The sequence below is a fragment of the Watersipora subatra genome, chromosome 6 (genome assembly GCF_963576615.1).
Source record: "Watersipora subatra chromosome 6, tzWatSuba1.1, whole genome shotgun sequence".
Lineage (NCBI taxonomy): Eukaryota > Metazoa > Bryozoa > Gymnolaemata > Cheilostomatida > Watersiporidae > Watersipora > Watersipora subatra.
Window position 1 is genome coordinate 66,333,159 of NC_088713.1, and position 20,526 is coordinate 66,353,684.

The following is a 20,526-nucleotide window of genomic DNA, read 5'->3' on the forward strand; positions in this document are numbered from 1 at the left end:
GTTCTTGAAAATAAATTTGTAACATTTGATAAATTATTATATAACATATAAGTTTGAGACTCATAGCATATTGTATGATAGCATCATTGCGGTTATCTAAACTTGACTTACAAAAGATCCACATTCATATACTCTACTATTACTCTACTATCGCACATAAAAACCAACTCTGGATGCAAACTATACAAACATCAATTAGTAAAATGATATTTTATGTTACACCGTTAAAAATAGTTACAAAATAAAAATATGCCTTAAAATTTTAAAAGAAATTAAAAAATTGAAGCTTTAACAAGGTGCAACGCGGGCTGTAAGATCCTTGTAGGTTAATTGCAAGCATTACGTATCAACTGGCATCAACTGTACTTATCAACTGGAGATATTTTTCCCCTTCAAAATGCATAATTATTTAAAGGTTTACAGATAAGTTGAAGGTGAGCTACAGCAAACATCTTGAATCTAAAAGGGTTAATTTCATCCGCCCAAAGGAAAGTGCTAAATATAGGCAACATTCGCTTCGCCCATAAAATGATCACTTTTATTTCAAAAAAATCCTGACAACCTATTTGAAAAATACAGCGCCACCCTTTATTAGAACATAACCACTAATTAAGTGCCATTATGGAAAAAGGATGAATAGAAGTTGTACGGTATCAGTAAACATATAGTAAACCGTGGCTATAATAAACTTTGCTATTGTCAACAGTGGCTATAACATACCTGTCATAATGAATCATATAACTGTTTTTGTAATTAATCAAATAACTCACATCAATATCAAACACTATTATTATTAACATATTTATAACAGCAATATGAATATTATGCAAATAAAATAGATTATAATATAACCTGAGTGGTTAATTACTAACCAGTGACACTTTATGTCACTCTGTCAAGACCACCATACAGTATTACGCCATAATTTACAATGACAAAGTTTGACAGTTTTATAGTTTATAGTTTTGGCATTTAGGTCTATTGTCTTTAGCACGGTCCTATGAACTATTTATTGCTGGTCATTTCACATCATTAAAATAGGCGGGGATTACAGAGCCTACAAAATAATACCACCAATAACAAATCAGTTAGGCTACACAAAAGTTAAAACTCGTGTTAGAAGAATTATAGTTTGGAATGCAAGCCTGGCCACTACAGAACTCCCTAATGATGCTTCGCTTATTCCTAATTACCGGTAGTTGTCTGTGCTTCAGTGTCATCTTGGCATCATTTCCAGGTAAGTGGTTCATACACAGAGAATTAAACTGTTGCTTCATCAATAGACTAACAGTGTGTGTGGATGTACATGATGTTGTATTAATAGTAAAGCACTATAGCATGTTTGTAATTGAAGTATATCTATATATTATGTCGATATATCGATATATAGACATAATATACATGTATATCTATGTAAATATTTCTCAAAGCTTGTTCACCTGTTTGAATATCTATCGGTTTGTCCAGCTATAGCTACTAAAATCTTAAAATTAAAATGTTGTATTTGGGTGGATTAGAACTCGCAACAAATGAAGCGGAAAGCGGCTATACCACTGAGTTACATAAGGCATACTGCAAAATGATGTTATAATATTCAGTATATCAAGCGCAAAAACTATTTTAGCACGACGCATTACGATGCTCCTGTTAAGAAATATTTTTCGTAAGCTTCAATCACTGTACCTGGTGTCGAGGCCAACTCTTTTCATGTGAAAAGTTTTGGCATTTCCGAGGGCAGACCCTCGACACTGTCTTACCCTTCTATCCGACAAAGATTGTACAATATCTCAATTTTACACTGGTGCCAGTATCTAGAGGTAACAGTATTGTGGTATTCAAAGTTTTGTTGGATAACTTCTGCTGGAACAGTATCTTTTTTATACACACACACTTCTATGCAAAAAGTGTTATTATTCATTTAACATCTTAAGGATTTATATATTGTTTTCTCAGTTCTTATTGTATCATTAGTGAATCATCTTTTATTGTGATCGGAGCAAAACTGACTTTAATCAGCTATTACTTGTTAATTATCTCACATTTATATCTAAACCTTTTAATAGTTATATTATGTTTTTAATTTTATTTGACGTAAACCAATTTTTTTTCTCAGCATATGAAATTTGAAAAGTACAGTTGTTTGACAAAGTTTGAAAACCTTTACTGTTGATTTTATTTTCTCTAAAATTACTTCAACCACACAAAACAATTTGGTCATGATATGTAGTTTGAAAGCAAAAATGACGAATGTTGTTATACATGTATGTTGAATACAAATCAATTTTTTGTGCACAGGTTTTTTTACCACCCACAATGCCGGCTATTACAGATAGTAATATACATATATATTCTTTTTTATATATATATTTATATATATGGTAAAACTATATATAGACATAGACAAACATTTAAAACTTATGGTTAAAACATTTTCACTAGTATTAGTTTCATGCTCTAGAGGAGCAATTATCAGTTAAAATATGTCAATCAACTACAGCTGTTTATATAATGTAATAGAGGTGAAGTAGCTAACATGTTGAAATGTTTAAATACATAGAGTCCAGGCTACCACTGCTTATGCGTTGTAGTTGCATAAAAAAACTAGTCTATATGCCTGCTTGTAGATGACAGTTCATTTCAAAATGAACTGTCATCTACATGCAGACATGTAGACAAATTCTTGTTATGCAACCACAACACCTAGGCTGTAGTAAGACCTTGGACTCTATGTACCTAAACATTTTAACCTGTTAGCTACTTCACCACTATTATATAAACAACTGTAGTTGATTGACATATTTTATCTGATAATTGCTTCTTCAGAACATGAAACTAGTAGTAATAAATGTGTTTTAAACCTAAGATTTAAACTTTTGTTTATGTATAATAAGACACTCTACTTTATATTTATCATATCGATAACTCTGTATAGCAATTTTACTAAAAGTTTATGTATATATATGTATATATACACGTTGTATGTAATACACAAACCTGCATCAGTTCGGTTGTTTTTACAACCTTCTACATTCAAGTTGTCTGACGCCTAGGGCACTATCACTAGTGTTACATCTTTTGAATTTTTGAGCTTCGAAACTGAGGTTTTGATCATAGGATTGAGGAAAATGTATTTATATGACATGCAGAAGTAGTTGCACAACTCACAGATGTTTGTAGCTGAAAAGTTTATGTGCTAAGAAAAAATTGCCATCAAACTCTGCAATTTTTTTCTTAGCTTGTAGCGCCTTTAGCTACAACAGGACACACATCATATATCACAGCTGACACTATTAAAGTGCGTCTAAACTCAAGTGTCAATGTTAAAACGTGTGAAAAATTATAGTTTTAATTTCTGAGTTACATATACACATACTTTCTAGAATGGTGTTTTAAGTTGCTAATCTTTTATTTTGTTGATAACAAAAGAACAAAAAGCTTTCATTTGCGGGCATATTAGAGAATAAAACAAAAACGGCAAAATCATCCTGAATACAAGTTAGCAGTGAAAAATTGATGTTTAATTTGAGATTATTTGTGTAAAAGATTAAAAGACATTAAAACCACGTACATGTCACAAAGACAAAAAATATGACAGGAATTCATAGCATTTAACACCAGCGTATGTGCCGGACTGTTCGAAACAGTTGTGCTTATAGCCTGTACTCCCATGTTACATACTATTTATTCAAGTCAACAGACACCATAGTATATAGCGGGTGAACACAAGCTATAAACAAGCTAAACATAGTTTATAGCATGTCTTCATGCGCTATAAACTATTTATTCAAACCAACTGATATCTGTCAAACATAATGTCACAAAGTCCGTTAGCCAAATGAATGTCTAATACTTCCTTCACTTTTTCAATGCCATCCATGTAAAAATTTAGCTTTAAGCTTACTGCTAGCAATTTTACTGAAAATTGCTGATTTGGCTGCATGATATGGATACAAATATTTTTAATTGCAAACCCTATCTAGAATATTTTAGTTATTTAATTTATTGTCCCAACATATTAAAAAACAGAGCTATAGAAAAAATTCAATTTAGCTGTACATATGCATTGCAAAAGATCTGTGAAGCTACCTTCACTACAAAGCTATAACGCCTTCTACAATACTTCTGACTACTATTTCTACCAATCCAATTCAATGTGCAATAGGTATGTGTATCTTGGTACCTTGTACATCTATCATATTATATAGCATGTTTACCAAGTTACCCAGACTGGTAGTCATGCTATATCACGATTTTTTAATCGATTCTAGCAAGAATATTGCAAAGTATTTAATAAAACTTGTTATGTTCCTGTATGAATAATAACACAAGATGTAGTTTATTTACTCTCATAGTATGTATTGCATTGTTGCTTTCCAGACCTAGTTTATATAACCATTAGCTATGGCTATTTAATAAATACATGTAGCTAAACATAGGCATCACTTATACTAGATTAATTAGCTATATTAGAATAGATAGCGCAAAGTAAGCTTGATTTAAGCTTTATCATCGCTATCTAACACCTCCTCACTAGTTTGGAGATAATATGAATAGACAAAATGTTATGGATAAAATTGTGCTTGCTGTCTCCTTGTACATGATCTACTTAGGTTATCTGGTCCATAATCACTGTGTAGAGGATGTCAAGGATTTTGTCTCTTTAGTTGACGCACTGGTTCTTCGGGAGGTACCAGAATAGGTAGTCTGTCACTATCTTTATCTGATGCTTGAGACATTTCTCCAGGGTGTAGGTCTTCTTCTGTACTCAATCTATGTTGTAGTTTTTCTACATGTCTTCTCCATGTAGATCTACTTGGTCATAATTTAACATTAACACTCTGCTGGCCATAGACATTAGTCCCTAATTCTGGAACCCATCGAGGCTGATTAGAACTTCTAGAGCCACAGTATAACGCATAGCATTGATCTCCAACTTGATAGCTGTGAATTTTGTTTACTGTGTCATTCAGAAGCTGTGCATTTTTAGATTGTCTCCCTTGAGCAGAATGGGCTGGTGATGGAATAATTGTGTGAATTTTTCATCGGATTTGCCTTCCATGTAGCAGTTGGCTTGATGAATATCCCACCTTTGAATGTGTTCTTTTATAATGCATCAGGAATTCTATTAATCCTGCATTATGTGGTAGGGTAGACTTCTTCAAAGCTTGTGTTAACGATTGCATCATTCTCTCAGCAGCTCCATTTGTTGCAGGTTAATAAGGAGCTCCTGATAAGTGTGTAATTCCTCTTTTTTTGTACCACTGTTGAAACTTTTCTGATTTGAAGGTAGTAGCATTGACTGTAACCAATGTGTGTGGATAGCCAAAGTGTGAAAAATCTTGCTCTAAGAGATCAGTAGTTGAATTTGTTGATGTAGAACTGGTCCTGTAAATGCAGGGATATTTAATGTAAGCATCTGTGAGAACTAGCCAGTTACTTCCCATAACATTGATAGCATGATCTAAGTGTAGACGACTCCATGGTTTCTCATGTAGCGTCCACGGATGTACAGGATACTTTGAAGGTAGTCTCTAAGTTTCAGCACACAATGTACATAACTTGCTCGTTTCCGCAATGTCAGCATCCATTCTAGGCCAGTATACTGCTGTGCGTGCTAGCTGCTTCATCCTTTGTGTCCCAAAATGTCCAAGATGTAATATCTTCAATACTTCTTTTTGTAGGATGGTAGGAATTACTAATCTGTTTCCATAAAGTAGACAACCATTAACACAGATAGTGAATTTTCTAACTTCTTAAACTCTTTGATTTCAGTAGTAGCTAAGGTTACTTCCTCTCGATGTGGCCATCCATCTGTTGTATATCTCATTACTCCAGAGATAACAATGTCTTTAGAAGATTCCTTGACTATTACTCCTGGATCTGTAGGGTTAAGTTGAGCTCTAATAGTTTAATAGTGCAAATTATGTCTACATCAGCATTGTCTTCCTTTCTGTCAAACTCAACATCTGGTCCAACAGGTAGCCGACTAAGAGCATCTGCATTCCCATGTTTGTTAGTCTTACTATATTCAATTTCATATTCAAATTGACTGAGTAAGACAGCCCATCTTGCTAAGCGGTTAGCAGCAAGTGGAGGAGTTCCTTTGTTAGGTGCAAACATTGATTTCAATGCTCTGTGGTCAGTAACGATGGTGAATTTTCTGCCATAGAAAAGTTGGTGAAACTTCTTCAACGCAAATATGATAGTTAGTGCCTCTTTTTGAATCTGGCCATATTTTCTTTGGGTAACCATAAATGTTTTAGAAGCATGCATAATAGGTTGTTCACTATTATCCTCATATCTGTGAAATAAGACAGCTCCAATTCCTTTTTCGGAAGCATCACATGTTGTTCCTATAGGTAGCTTTAAGTTGAAATGTTTAAGAACTGTGTCAGCAGTCAGCAGTTGCTTTAGCTGAAGAAAACTGGTTTCCTGTTCTGCACTCGACTTCTACTGCACATTCTTTCTAGTTAGCTGGTGTAATGGTTCTGCAATTGTTGATAGGTTAGGTAGGAATTTGCTGTAGAACTGTACTGATCCAAGGAATGAATGTAAACTGTTTATGTTAGTAGGTGCAGGCATCTGTTTAACAGCATCTGCTTTTAGTCTTTTATAAATTCCTTTTGCTGAAAGGTGATGACCCAAATATTCTATCGAGGGTTGTGCAAAATAGCATTTTCCTTTACGACATCGTAATCCTTTCTCATTTATTCTTGTAAGTAGTCTTGCAAATTTTGTAAATGACTTGTAGCATCAGTACAACTAACCAGTATATCATCTAAATATACGGCTCCTTCTGGTAGATCAGCTGTCAATAATTCCATTATCTCCTGAAAATATCTAGGTGCTGATATCAAACAGAAGTCTCATCTATAGTATTACTTTTTTTTGAGTGCTAAGAGCAAGCTTTTTCTGACTGCTTGGTCCTAGGGAGATTTGGCTGTATACAACAGCCAGATCAATTTTAGTGTATCCGTATCCTCCTCCTAACTTGTTCATCAGGTCTTCGGGTAAAGGTTTAGGCTGTCAGTGAGTCTCTAATTGTAGATTGACTGTTTGTGAGTAGTCTTCACACGCTCTGATCAATCTTTGATGAGTGTTAGAAAATTGCGCTTTCCTGACTGGAAATATAAGCGTACCATATTGATTGGACTGCACTGGTTTCCAAATTCCTCTTTGAATTCCAATTTTGTAGGCTAGATTTAGTTCATCTTAAATAGCAAATGGTCGAAGTTTGTGAAACACTGGTTTTGCATCTGCTTTGAATCTTATTGCTAACTTGTAATCCTTTAGACAGCCTAGATCGGTGTTAAATAAATCAGGAAATTCATTGCTGAGTTGCTCGCAAGATTGTTGTAGGCTTTCGTCAGCTGTTTTTTGGTCTATTACTTTACAAGTTGTAGTAGTTTGTTGGTTAAGCAAATTGTCTATTGATATCTCCAATAGTTTGTTTCCTCGTCTTCTTATCAGGTTAAGATTTAGAACTCAGCTAACTACAAAGTTCAAAGCAATATGATTTCCTTTTATGGTTTTAGTATTCAGCTGGCGCTGTCCAATTACTTCAATAGGATGTTTTGAAGCAGATTCGTAGTTTGTAGTTGTTGTGAAGAGTACATGTTTTCCAAGTTTACTCCACACTTCTCTCTGTAATGAAGTTGTTCCAGGCTCCTGTATCTAACTCCATATCTACGATCTGTTCTGCTATCTCAATATTATTTGAAGTTGTTCCATATGTATTCTTAGAATAGTTTTAAGCTGTTGTTTTTGTGTAGAATTCTGTGCTATAAGCCTTTTATTAGTAGTTGCTTTTCGTTTTCGTCAGGCAACTCCTAGATGTCCTAACTTCTGGCAAAAATTACATGTAGCAGATCTGTATGCACATCCTTTAGTAGTATGTGGAGTTTTATTGCATCTGTAGCAATTGAAAGTGGTCTGTCTTGGTTTTTTGTAGTTTGAAGTTTCTGCTGGTGTTTTAGTTCTATGATCCAGTTGTACCTTGTTGACTTTTTGTTCCCCTCTATATACGGTTTCCTTGGCTATTTTGGCTGCATCCTCTGTTTCTGTTGCAATTTCAATAGCTCTTTTAAAAGACATCTTGGTCTCTTTTACTTTGAACAGTGCTTTGAGAACTGCTTCATTATTTACTGAGCAGACAAACTGTTATCATAGCTTCATTTAATAGTTCATTAGTTCTAGCAAAGGAACACATGGTTGCTTCCTGTCTAATTCTAATCGCCAATTTTTGAATAGTTTTTTCAGGTTTCCTTTTTTTAGTAATCCATAATTTATAACGCTCATGTACTAAAAACCGTGTAGGATCATATTGTTATTTTAAGAAATTATCTATTTCTTCCATGGTAACTTCATTTATAAGTTTTCGAGTCTCCAGTTGGCCAGCCATGTTGCTGATCTGGTGTAGAGAAAAGGTGACTGATTACTTAAGAACACATTAGCTTTTTTTTCTTCGGGTATAGAGTAAGCTGCTACAAAAGTGCCATATCGATTCAGATCGGTGGCTGGATCATACTCTAAAAATTTGGGTAAAGCTGCCAATGGTGCTAGCTTAGCTGCTGCTCAGTTTGACCATTCACCAGCAGTTCTATGAGCTTCCTAATTTATTCTAGATAAGTTTGTTGTTGTTCTTGATGAACTTTTTGCTTCTCTTCCATCTTTTGGCTTTGAGCCGTAATTACTTCAATTAACTTATCCACTTCCGAAAACATACTTCAATAAACTGAGTATGATGTATAAGTTTCAGGGTTATTTTCTTGTAAGAATCTTAGTTGTACCACTCAAGAACATCTACCCTTGTCGCCAATAACTTATGTTATGTTACTGTATGGATAATAACACAAGATGTGGTTTATTTAATCTTATAGTATGTATTGCACTGTTGACTTCCAGACCTAGTTTATATAACCATTAGCTATGGCTATTTAATAAATAGCTAAACAAATGCATCACTTATACTAGATTATTTAGCTATAGTAGAGTAGATAGCACACAGTTAGCTTGAGTTAAGCTTTAAAATGGCAATCTAACAAAACTGTTACATATAATCCTAAAGTTTATCATTAATTTTTATAGGATTACTACCCTCAATCCCATCAGTCGGTTCCTTGCTGCAGTCTACACAGACACATAGTCATGTGCAAACTAAAGATGCAGTTTTTCAACAGCATTGGCTTTCACATCTACTGGTTGGGTGTTGAACCTGCAAACGAAGGCATGTCAGATGCAACTGCAGGCGACGGTTGTTGCAAAAATATAGGCCAAATGGCAATTATATGTTTTGAAAAGGATACAGTAGCTTGTTGTAGGTACCTCGATGTAAAATGTGGAGTAAGGCGTTTGACAAGCACTTATTGTAATCTAGCATCTACAGTTATTATTACATTTCTTACAGGTGACACCAACAAAATAATAGTCTAACAATGAGCTACATTATTTAGAAAAATAAATGATAAGTGAAGATAATGCAGAATGTTTCAATAAAGAAACATATCTACCTGTTGATTGATAATCATTTGATTATTTCTTGAAAGACAAAATAAACTGAGTTTGCTATTTTCATACCTTATTTATCGCAGAAAGTTTGAGATTCTTTACACTTTGAAAAGCTGTGATACGTTGATTCGCTAGCAAACCTCATTCATCAACCATTGTGGTGTTTGCATGAGTTAAGCTTAGGATGAATATAGTCTTTTTGCTGTGGATTGCTCAGGCTCTTAGCAAATGGTGCTCCAAAGCTCGCAAAAATACTCGACTCTCAGTTGTTTTAGCTTTTCAGTACATTAGAAGATGGTATTTGATTATAGTGAACTATACAATCCATGATAACTCGCTTTGGAAATCAGTATAAATAGTGAAATAAAGTTTTGCCTGTTCCTAAAACGCTGATGAGTCTATGGGCGAGACCGGAAACAAACTACAAACCTTATTTATGCATGATCAAGAACAGAAGTCTGAAGATTTTATAAATAGCTGATGCTTACAGAGTATAATAACTGATAACTGTAACAATCACTGTAACATAGTCATGTTCCATAATTACTAAAATTATTTAATCAAGTGAGCAAATGCATGTACATTTACTTCAATGGAAGGACAACTTCTAGTTTACAGATGCCTGTAGATCTCCATGATTGCTCATTGCTTAACGCTAGCGTTATAGCAATAGTTTTATTTATTGACAATACTTAATGATAGATGTTTTTGCATCTAGACCTCCATGGTAGAAGTAGTTATGAAGGTGCCATAAGATTATGCAGCAACAAATAAGCCCAACATGAAAGGATTAACAGAGAAAGACGAATCTTAGATTTTGTATCTCACAAAGAGTGCTCTGTTTCTCAAACCTTTCCTTAGAGTGATGTTTTATTAGAGGTGGTGTTCAAATAAAGGGCGGCAGTTTATTTTTCAAGCACCTCGCCAGAATTTTGAGGAGATAAATTCAACCTTTTCGTAGGCGTGTTGATCGCTGACTATATTTTGCACTCTCCTTTGGGCAGTGCGACATTAACCCTTCTGGAGGCAAGAAACTTGCTAACTTTCTTTGACTCGTCATAGAGTTTTACATAAAAATGCACCAGGAAGCTGATACATATATCACACAGTTTACATTTATTGCTTGTGAATAACCAACCGTGATCTTAGAGCCTGGGTTGCAGTTTGTTGAAGTTTTCAAGTTTTTACTTTATTTTAAATTTGCAGTTATATTTTCTTCTTAAGAATTAATTTAACAAAACTGTATAAAAACTCATTGCACTCATATGATATGTTTGTTACAGTTTGCAGCAAAAACAGGCTTTTTATGTGCAATAGAACATGAGTTACGAGCGTCGGTCTATTGTAAGCTGAGTTCAGGTTACCGCAATCATGCTATCAAACAATATATTATAACTATACAAATTTATTTATAAGTTTTATAGTAACAATAATTTATCAAATGCTACAAATACATATTCAACAACAAGTGACATAAACAAACCATATCTAAATAACAAGCAGCAACAAAACTTAACATTTTAAAACAAAAAATACTATTTTTAATTTCTTTTGGCCAGTTGTGTTCAGATTGTTGCTTTTGCCAAAAGCCATCTCATATTGTTCTGTCTGCTCGATATTTTCAACCATTTTTTTCGACCTCAATCTCTCTTTTGCACATTTGAGATAGTCGATTTCAGTGTCCAAAGACCTTTTAGCATACAAAAGCTTTTTACAAGACATCGTTTTGAATAGAAGTTTTTAGCGCAAACAAAGATAAACGTTGTGTAATCAGAATATCTTCAGAATTCTAGCCTAAAAATACGTAGCAGCACTAGTAGCTAAAATACTACTAGCTGATACAGTTAATAATTACTTCTATGGCGCTTTAACATAAACAGAAACAACGTAAAAATTAATTGTTATTGATCTAATTGAGTCATTATTAGTATGGTTTTGTGGGCACTTTTCTACTGATCACTAGCTGTTATGCCTGCAGAAACTGTTCTGCGTTTGCATGCATATATGTATACATATATTTGCACAAATCAATATTTATATAAATTTGGTAAGAAATTTACTAAAACTTGACTAAGAAAATATTACTAAAAGTTTCATATTACACAAAAGGTGTGTAACACTCATAAGATAAAATGCTTAGTGAGGACTATACACAAAATTCTGCATTAGCTGGTAAGCTGAAATAAAAGCTCAGGTATTAAAAGCTAAATGGATAAGGTCTATTATGTAATGCTATTTCGTAAAAGATGTTTCTTAGAATGTCTACACGTAGATATTAGCTCACTACATTTGTTTAGAGTTGCTTTCTCGGGTCTGTAAATGATGAAATATTTTTCCAAAATACATAATTTGCAACTTCTCCTGTTTTTAGAGTATAGCTTGGCGTGTGATAACATCTTCCAGGATATGTTGGAGTCAGTGCTGCTTTCTTTGAGGTCCCATATGTAGCTGCTTAGCTCGGTAGAGTAGCGTTTAGAAATGTCCTTGAATGTCGGTTAATGACTTTTAGCCTATACTTTATTGTATATATTTATATATACATGTATATATATGAGGGTATATATATATATATACATATATGTCAGTATATATATATATACAATTGTTTCCTCACCCCGGATACACCGTATGGGTGGTAAATTCTGCTCTAACTCGGGTCTCCTACCAGAGACCTGGGAGTTTGAGCACTCGCCTCAAACTCCCAGGTCTCTGGTCCAAGGTTTATATATATATATATATATACATATATATATATATATTATATATATATATACTCACATATATACATACCGACATATATATATATATGTGAGTATATATATACTCACATATATATATACATACCCGCATATATATATATATACATACCCGCATATATATATATATATATATATATATATATATATATATATATATATATATACATACCCGCATATATATATATATATATACATACCCGCATATATATATATGTGAGCATATATATATATACATGTATATATATATATATATACAAGAACAGCCTCAAGAACAGCTAAGATTTTGAGGCGAGTGCTCAAACTCCCAGGTCTCTGGTAGGAGACCCAAGCAGAATTTACCACCCATACAGGGTATCCGGGGTGAGGAAACAATTTTATATATATATATATATATACATATATATATTTACATAAATATATATTTTTACATAAATATATACATATATACACCTATATATATACATATATATGTTTACATATATTAAAGATGTATCACACTCAATGCTACCACAATAAACTACTGCAAAATAGAATATCGTTGGTATGATGTTCATATATTTATTGCAGATCCAATTCCAATAGATGAGGGCTATAACAATAATAGAGCGATACGTTCAGATACCCCGCTGTACATCACAACCCACTCTGGCTACCCAACTGATAAATACAGAAATGACATTAACTCTTCTCTAACATTCATTGGTCTATCCCCAGAATCCCTTCTCAGACTAGATATGGTCACCAGGCGTGCGATTGAGCTCGAATATCGCTCCGACTGCCTGGAAATAATCGGGGCCAGAAAGTTTCAAAGCTACACACAAAGAATTTGCGGTCATGTGACGGATCAATCAATCCTGTATTTTCATCCAGTCTATGACCGTATAACCTTCAGATTTGTATCAGATGGACGCAATACATACCACGGGGCGCTAATCAAACTTTATAGTGAGTATACGTTAAACTTTTTTCTACTTTTGTCAATATATATATATACATTGTATATACAGTCAAACATGGATAACTCGTCCACGGATAGCTCGAACACATGGTTAATTCGAACATTTCCTTTGGTCCGTTCCCACGTAATGATAAATTGCTATAGATAACTCGAACTCAACACTGTTAATTCGAACTGCTTTTTTGCCCAACAGCTACCGAAACGGTTGTTTTCGCTTTAGAAAATCACTATTCAAAGCCATAGAGGTAAACTTCATCTTTTCGTAATTCATAAGCGTCGTTATTACCACCATCGGCAAAATATTTTTGTCAACGACTTTTCTAAAAGTTTGGTGAAATTTGATTTATACTGCGATACGATGAATAGCACGGGTTAGCCGGGTCACGCGCGCAAGAATTTTTGCCAAGCACATACAAAACAAAAATCGCATGTTGTTTTGTATGTGCGTGGCGAAAATCCTTGAGTGCGTGACTCGGCTAGTCCGTGATGAATAGTTTTCCGACGTTGATTCCGTGTTGAATCAACGTCGGAATGTTGAATGTTTAAAACGTCTTAAAAAATGTTGTAATTAAACGTATACGTTGTCTGAGCTACAAAAAACTATTCATCGTTTGACCTAAACACAGAATACGTGTGTACATTCAATAAGTATCTATTAAAAAAGCGTGAGTGATATAGAATGTACCGTAAAACCTCGTAAAACTTCTAATTGAACTGCCTCGGAGTGTTGCTCTTAACGAATCCCAGGTAAAGTAAGGTAATCTGCATAAACTTCAAGAAAAAACGGCAAAATTGATCGCGGGTAAAACCCCCCAAAAAAAAAAGTCTTTTCTTTTGAGCATTTCAACAACGATCAAGTTTTGCCAATGTCAATCTGAAAAACGTCCTGGCAATAACATCACCTCAAACAACAAACCAATCTCAAGTGATAGAAAAATCTCTATACTTTTTCATGAAAACGTTTTAAACTTTACATTAGAAGCATTTAATTTGAAACAAGCCATTTGTGCTTTTGATTTATATTATAGTTTGTATATGTACATGTATCTACTAATAAATAAGTAAATATATGGACTTGTGACAGTGCTCTGATAACTTGAATGCTCTGATAATTCGAACACTTTTGCTCGGTCCCTTGAAGTTCGAGTTATCCATGTTTGACTGTATATACATGTATATATACATATACATGTATATATATACATATATACATCTATATATATACATATATATATATATATATATATATATATATATATATATATATATATATATATATATATATGCTTTATGTATACATATACATATATATATATATATATATAAAATTGTTTCCTCACCCCGGATACCCTGTATGGGCAGTAAATTCTGCTCTAACTCGGGTCTCCTACCAGAGACCTGGGAGTTTGAGTACTCGCCTCAAGATCTTAGCAGTTCCCAATAGCGCACTTTTCTGCAACTCACCTGAGTTGATTGTTGTTGGTATTTGTATGCGCCAGTGTTATTGCGCCCAGTGCCCCAATGACTACTGGGATTACAGTTGTTCTTACATTCCAGCATTTTTCAATCTCTTCTCTAAGAGGGAGATATTTTTCTACCTTTTCTTCTTCTTTGCTGGCTATATTGCAGTCATTGTTTACTGCTATATCTATTATAGTAGCCCTCTTGTTCTTCTTGTCTACCACCACTATATCTGGTTGGTTTGCTAGGACACGCTTGTCAGTTTGGATGTAGAATTCCTTGAGGATTTTAGCGCGGTCATTTTCATTGACCTTACCAGAAGCTTCCCACCAGTGTTGTGGTTTGTCAAGGCCATACACATCACATAGACTTTTATACACAGCACCTGTGACATGATTATGTCGCTCAGTGTATGCGTTCCCTGCTAGCTGCTTGCATCAACTGATGATGTGTTGGATGGTCTCAGGTGCATCTTTGCACAGTCTGCATCTAGGATCGTCTCTAGTGTGATAGATTTTCGTTTGGAGTTGCCTTGTTGGGAGCACTTGTTCATGGGCTGCCATGATTAGTGACTCTGTATTGGCCGTTAAGTTTCCTTTGTTCAGCCATGTATATGTCCGGTGAAGATCGCCAACCTTAGATATTTGTTGGTGGTAAGCACCATGAAGCGGTTTTGTGTGCCAGTCAATTTCCTCATCATCAGGGCGTAGGACCGTTGTAAGAGCAGCTGATTGAAATTCAGCTAGCAACTTATCTGAGATGGCCATGGAGGCTGCATATGCTTTGATGCTTTGCTCCTCCTCTTTCACTGTCTGCTGTACACTTTTGAGTCCCCTACCGCCATCTTTTCTATAAAGATACAATCTAGTAGTATCAGATTTTGGGTGGAGTGCTCCATGCATGGTCAGCAGTTTACGAGTTGCTATATCTGTTTCTTTGATGGCTTCCTCAGTCCACTTTACTATGCCTGCTGGATATCTTATTACTGGCAGTGCATAGGTATTTATTGCCCTGACTTGGTTCTTGGCTTTGAGCTGGCTCCGTAAGATCTGCTGAAGGCGTTTGTTGTATTCGGTAATGGCTTTGTGACGTACCTCGGCTTCGTGGTTGATGTTGCTTTGCATAATCCCCAAGTACTTGTACCTTTATTCTATATCTTTTATGGTACCATTTGGTATTCTTAGGCCATCTGTGAGCATAGAATGGCCTTTCTTCAGAATTAGCCTTCCACATTTCTTTATACCGAAGGTCATTCCGATGTCCTTGCTGTATACCTGAGTGAGGTGTTTTAGCGAATCAATGTCCCTTTCTTTGTTAGCGTACCGCTTGATGTCATCCATGTAGAAAAGGTGGTTTTTCTTGGTGCCACTCTTAAACTGGTACCCATATTGAGTCTCTTCCAGCATATTGCTTAGAGAGTTTAGGCATATGCAGAAGAGCAGCGGTGATAAGGAGTCACCTTGATAGATGCCTCGCTTAATTTGTACACTCGCCAGTTTCTTGCCATTAACCTCCAGTGCCGTCTTCCATTTGGTCATTGACATCTTGATGAATGCCACAAGAGCAGGGTGAAAATTGTACATACTGAGGCACTCAAGTATCCAACTATGGGGAATTGAGTCATAGGCCTTTTTGTAGTCAATCCAAGCCATGGCAATATTGGTTTGCCTTCTCCTGCTGTCTTGACAGACCGTCCGATCCACCAGTAACTGATGTTTAGCTCCTCGGGTGTTGCGCCCAACTCCTTTCTGAGCAGTGGTCATATAGTGACTTATGTGCTCTTCCAGTTTGTCTGCAACTGTTCCTGAGAGCAGTTTCCAAGTGATGGGCAAGCACGTTATTGGTCGATAGTTTTTGGGAATCGGCCCCTGTTTGGATCTTTTATCAGAAGTACATACATTGAGGTATTAAAATCTACAGGTTGTTAAGCTTTAATACTCTCACTACTATCATACATACAAATGTATCTGCCTTAAGTATATATATAATATATATACATATATATATATATATATATATATATATAATAATATATATATATATATATTATATATATAATATATATAATATATATATATATATATATATATATATATATATACTTAAGGCAGATACATTTGTATGTATGCAAGTAGTGAGAGTATTAAACCTTAAAAACCTGTAGATTTTAATACATTACTAGATGAGTGCCCGCCATTGCACAGGTATTAAAAACGGCTCATGAACAGTGGCAGATATTGTTGTTACTAATAGCTAACTTGAATAAGCTACTTTATGTATAAGTGAACTTACTAATAAGAACCGTGAGAACAAGCTTTAGGGACACTGTGAACTGCAAAGTTGCTATTTTTATTTAACATAACATTAATATCTGCTTAGCAAGTTCATTGTATGTCATGTAGTTTACTTGGTTAGCCTGTCATCTTGCAAATGAAGGATTGGAGATCAAATTCTCTGTGATGCAGATTGTTCATTACTAGATTTTACTGGACATAAAACTGATAAAACTGGACATAGTATGTACAAAAACATACATCAAGTTTATATATAAATTCTCAGAATCCAAAGCTTATGGTACTTTGCTACACTAAATCTCTGGATTTAAGGCTCACGGGGAGACTTCTAGGTTTCATAATTTAAAATTGTCTTTTACATAGACTATTACATTTTTTAAGAGGTCATTACACTTTGACAATATATTTAGCAACAAAAAATTTTATGAATTCATAGAAAAGACCGAAATAAAAGAATAGAGATTTTAGATTTCAAGCCGACGATCTCTGTGCAATTTAAATACACACCATACCTGCATACATACACTCTAAACACACATCATTCATGCGTACATACATACTAAATACACATCACACCTGCATGCATACATTCTAAGTGACCTTAATGCTGATGGTCTACCTGTGTTATTAGATATCCGATGTTTACAATACTCAGTTCATATCTCCAAGTCATCTGACCATCCATCACATACATACTGCCCCCGACATTCTACTACATCTCACATTAAACACAACACTTTTTCAATTCAGATTATAAAACAGCATTATGCAAAAAGGGCATTTCTTCCTAAACCTATAATTTTATGTTTACTATTTGCTTTTTTTATCATCCTCTAATTTCCTTAGAACAGCTTTGACCAGTGACAGTACCAGTGATTGACCGGTTCATAACTACCTATATATATGTACTATTGAGGCATTTATACACTCTACACGAATTTATATCTCATTCTGCAGCGGTTCTCCCCGTAGACATTGGTGGGATCTATGATAGAAAAGTTTCAGGTATAACTCCTTTGTACATCTCAACCCATAAAAACTATCCTCAAAAGTACAGCGACAATCTTAACTCAACGCTCACCTTGACTAACATCTCTCGAGACAGCCTCATCAGACTGCGATTCGCCGCAAGAAGTGGTATCGCCTTAGAAAACAACTGTCATGATTATTTGAACATCACTGGAGTGAGTAGATATGACGGCGACACAGTACAGATTTGTGGTACTAAGGCTTCCCAACCAACGCTCTACCTTCAGCCAATAAGAGAAAGTCTAACATTTACATTTGTCACAGACTACAGTGAGGGTTATGCAGGGTTTGTCATGGAATATTCCAGTAAGTTCCTGTCTTCAATTAACTTCGCAATAATTTGTATCAAATCTGAAGTTCAAGATAATAATAATTGTTGATATGCAATAGATTAGTAATATTGGTCTACTTTATATTAATAATAATGAACTACTACATATTAACATTATTGATTTACTATGTAATAATAATTATTTGCCATATATTAACAATATTCATCTACTACATATATATATATATATATATATATATATAAATAATATTGATTTACTATATATTAACAAATAATTATTATTGATTCATTATACATTAATAAATTCATTTGTTATATATACATAAAGTTAATTTAATATATATTAATAATATTGATCTACTATATATTAATATCATTATTTTACTGTATATTAATAATATTGATTTACTATACAATAATTTTGACTTACTATATATTAATAATATTCATCTACTATATATTAATAGTTATGATTTAATTTATATTAATAATGTTTATCTACTATATATTGCTAATATTGATTTACTATATATTAACAATATTGATTTACTGGATATTAATAATAATGATTTAATATAAATAATATTGATTTAATATATATTAACTTGTAACTATTAAATTACTGCTCATAAGAATGTTGTTTCCACATGTCATTTGGGTTATTTACATGTATGTCTTTTACACTTTCCTTGATTTTAGAAGTTGAAAGGACACCAAGTGATGGGTATGATGCCGCTGATGAAATTGGTATGTACTTTCTCACTTTCTGATTACATCCTTATGCCTATGACTTATACATGAATAGACTGAACCTTGTAAAGAATGAATTCTCTACACTAAAATGTAGAGAACCTAAACACTGATGTTCCAAGGAATGCTCTATTGTTTAAAGTCAGCATCTAGTGTAGTTGGTCATTGTCAGGACAACTAGTTACAAAATTTTTAAGATGATAGTCCTGATTAAATTTCAACCTAGTCAGGAGAGTGATATTGAGCTGATGTTGTATTGTGAGATGGTACATCTTAATTTGTCTTGTAGTGATATCTCCTTAAATTTTAACAACCACTAACAGGTGCTTTATGTTATCAAGAGGAAAATGGCATGTGATCATTGACAGAAGTAACTTGCAGTTTATAGTGTACATTTCTTGTTAAAATGAAACATGTCGTTTGCTAATGATCAATTCTGGTGACAGGAAAACAGAATGTGCAATAAAAGAGAAACAAAAATTTCTTAATTTTTATTTAATATGTTTGGGGATAACAAAATTTGTATCAACAATATTGAAAATATTCATGTTGACAATATATATATATATGTTAATTATATATTTTAACAATACATTTATTAACAATATATATGGTCTCTGTTTATATGTTAACAATATAAATTTTAACAATATATGTTAACAATATATACGTTAACGGTATATATGTCAACAATAAATTTTTAAAAGTATATGTCTCAAGATTTATTTTAATTCGATATATGTTGATAATATACGTTTTGACAATACACAAGCAAATTGTACAACTAAAAAGCAGTGTGAAAATAATAAATGAGTCTTTTGTTACGCAGAGGCGATTCCCATAGAACGAGGTGGCAACTGCCAAAGTACAGCTCCATCGAGGCACCTCATGCACATTGTTACCCACAAAGGCTACCCAACACTATCTTATAGCGGCAACATCAATTGTTCCCTCACACTGACTGGTGTGTCAGCTTACCCTCTCTACAGAATTGACTTAACAGCAAGGTCAGGCATTGAGTTGGACAACAACTGCAGTGCCTATCTTGGCGTGCCAAATATCATCGGTCTAAAAATGTCAAAACTCTGTGGAAGTGATTTTGAAGCTTTGACATACTACGTAACTCCCAGCACAGACAATATGTCTATCTGGTTTGTTACAAGCCAAGAACAAACCTATCAAGGAGTTCTGCTTGTTTACTCAGGTAAGAATTACTGTCACACAGCACACCAAATAATTTCTAAGGTACATGTATAACCTTTGTTGAAAATGTGGGTGACAAGAAAATAAAGTCTGCAGTTGAAGAGGCACAAAATGAAAAAAAACATATATTTTAACAAATGGAAACATTTATATTAGTAAATCTTACTTTGCCATTGTATCTGTCTGTTAGTCTGTGCGTGTGAGTTTGCTTGTGAGTTTGAGGGTGCGGCATGACTGTGCATGCATGCATGTGTGTGTGGTGTGTGTGAGTGC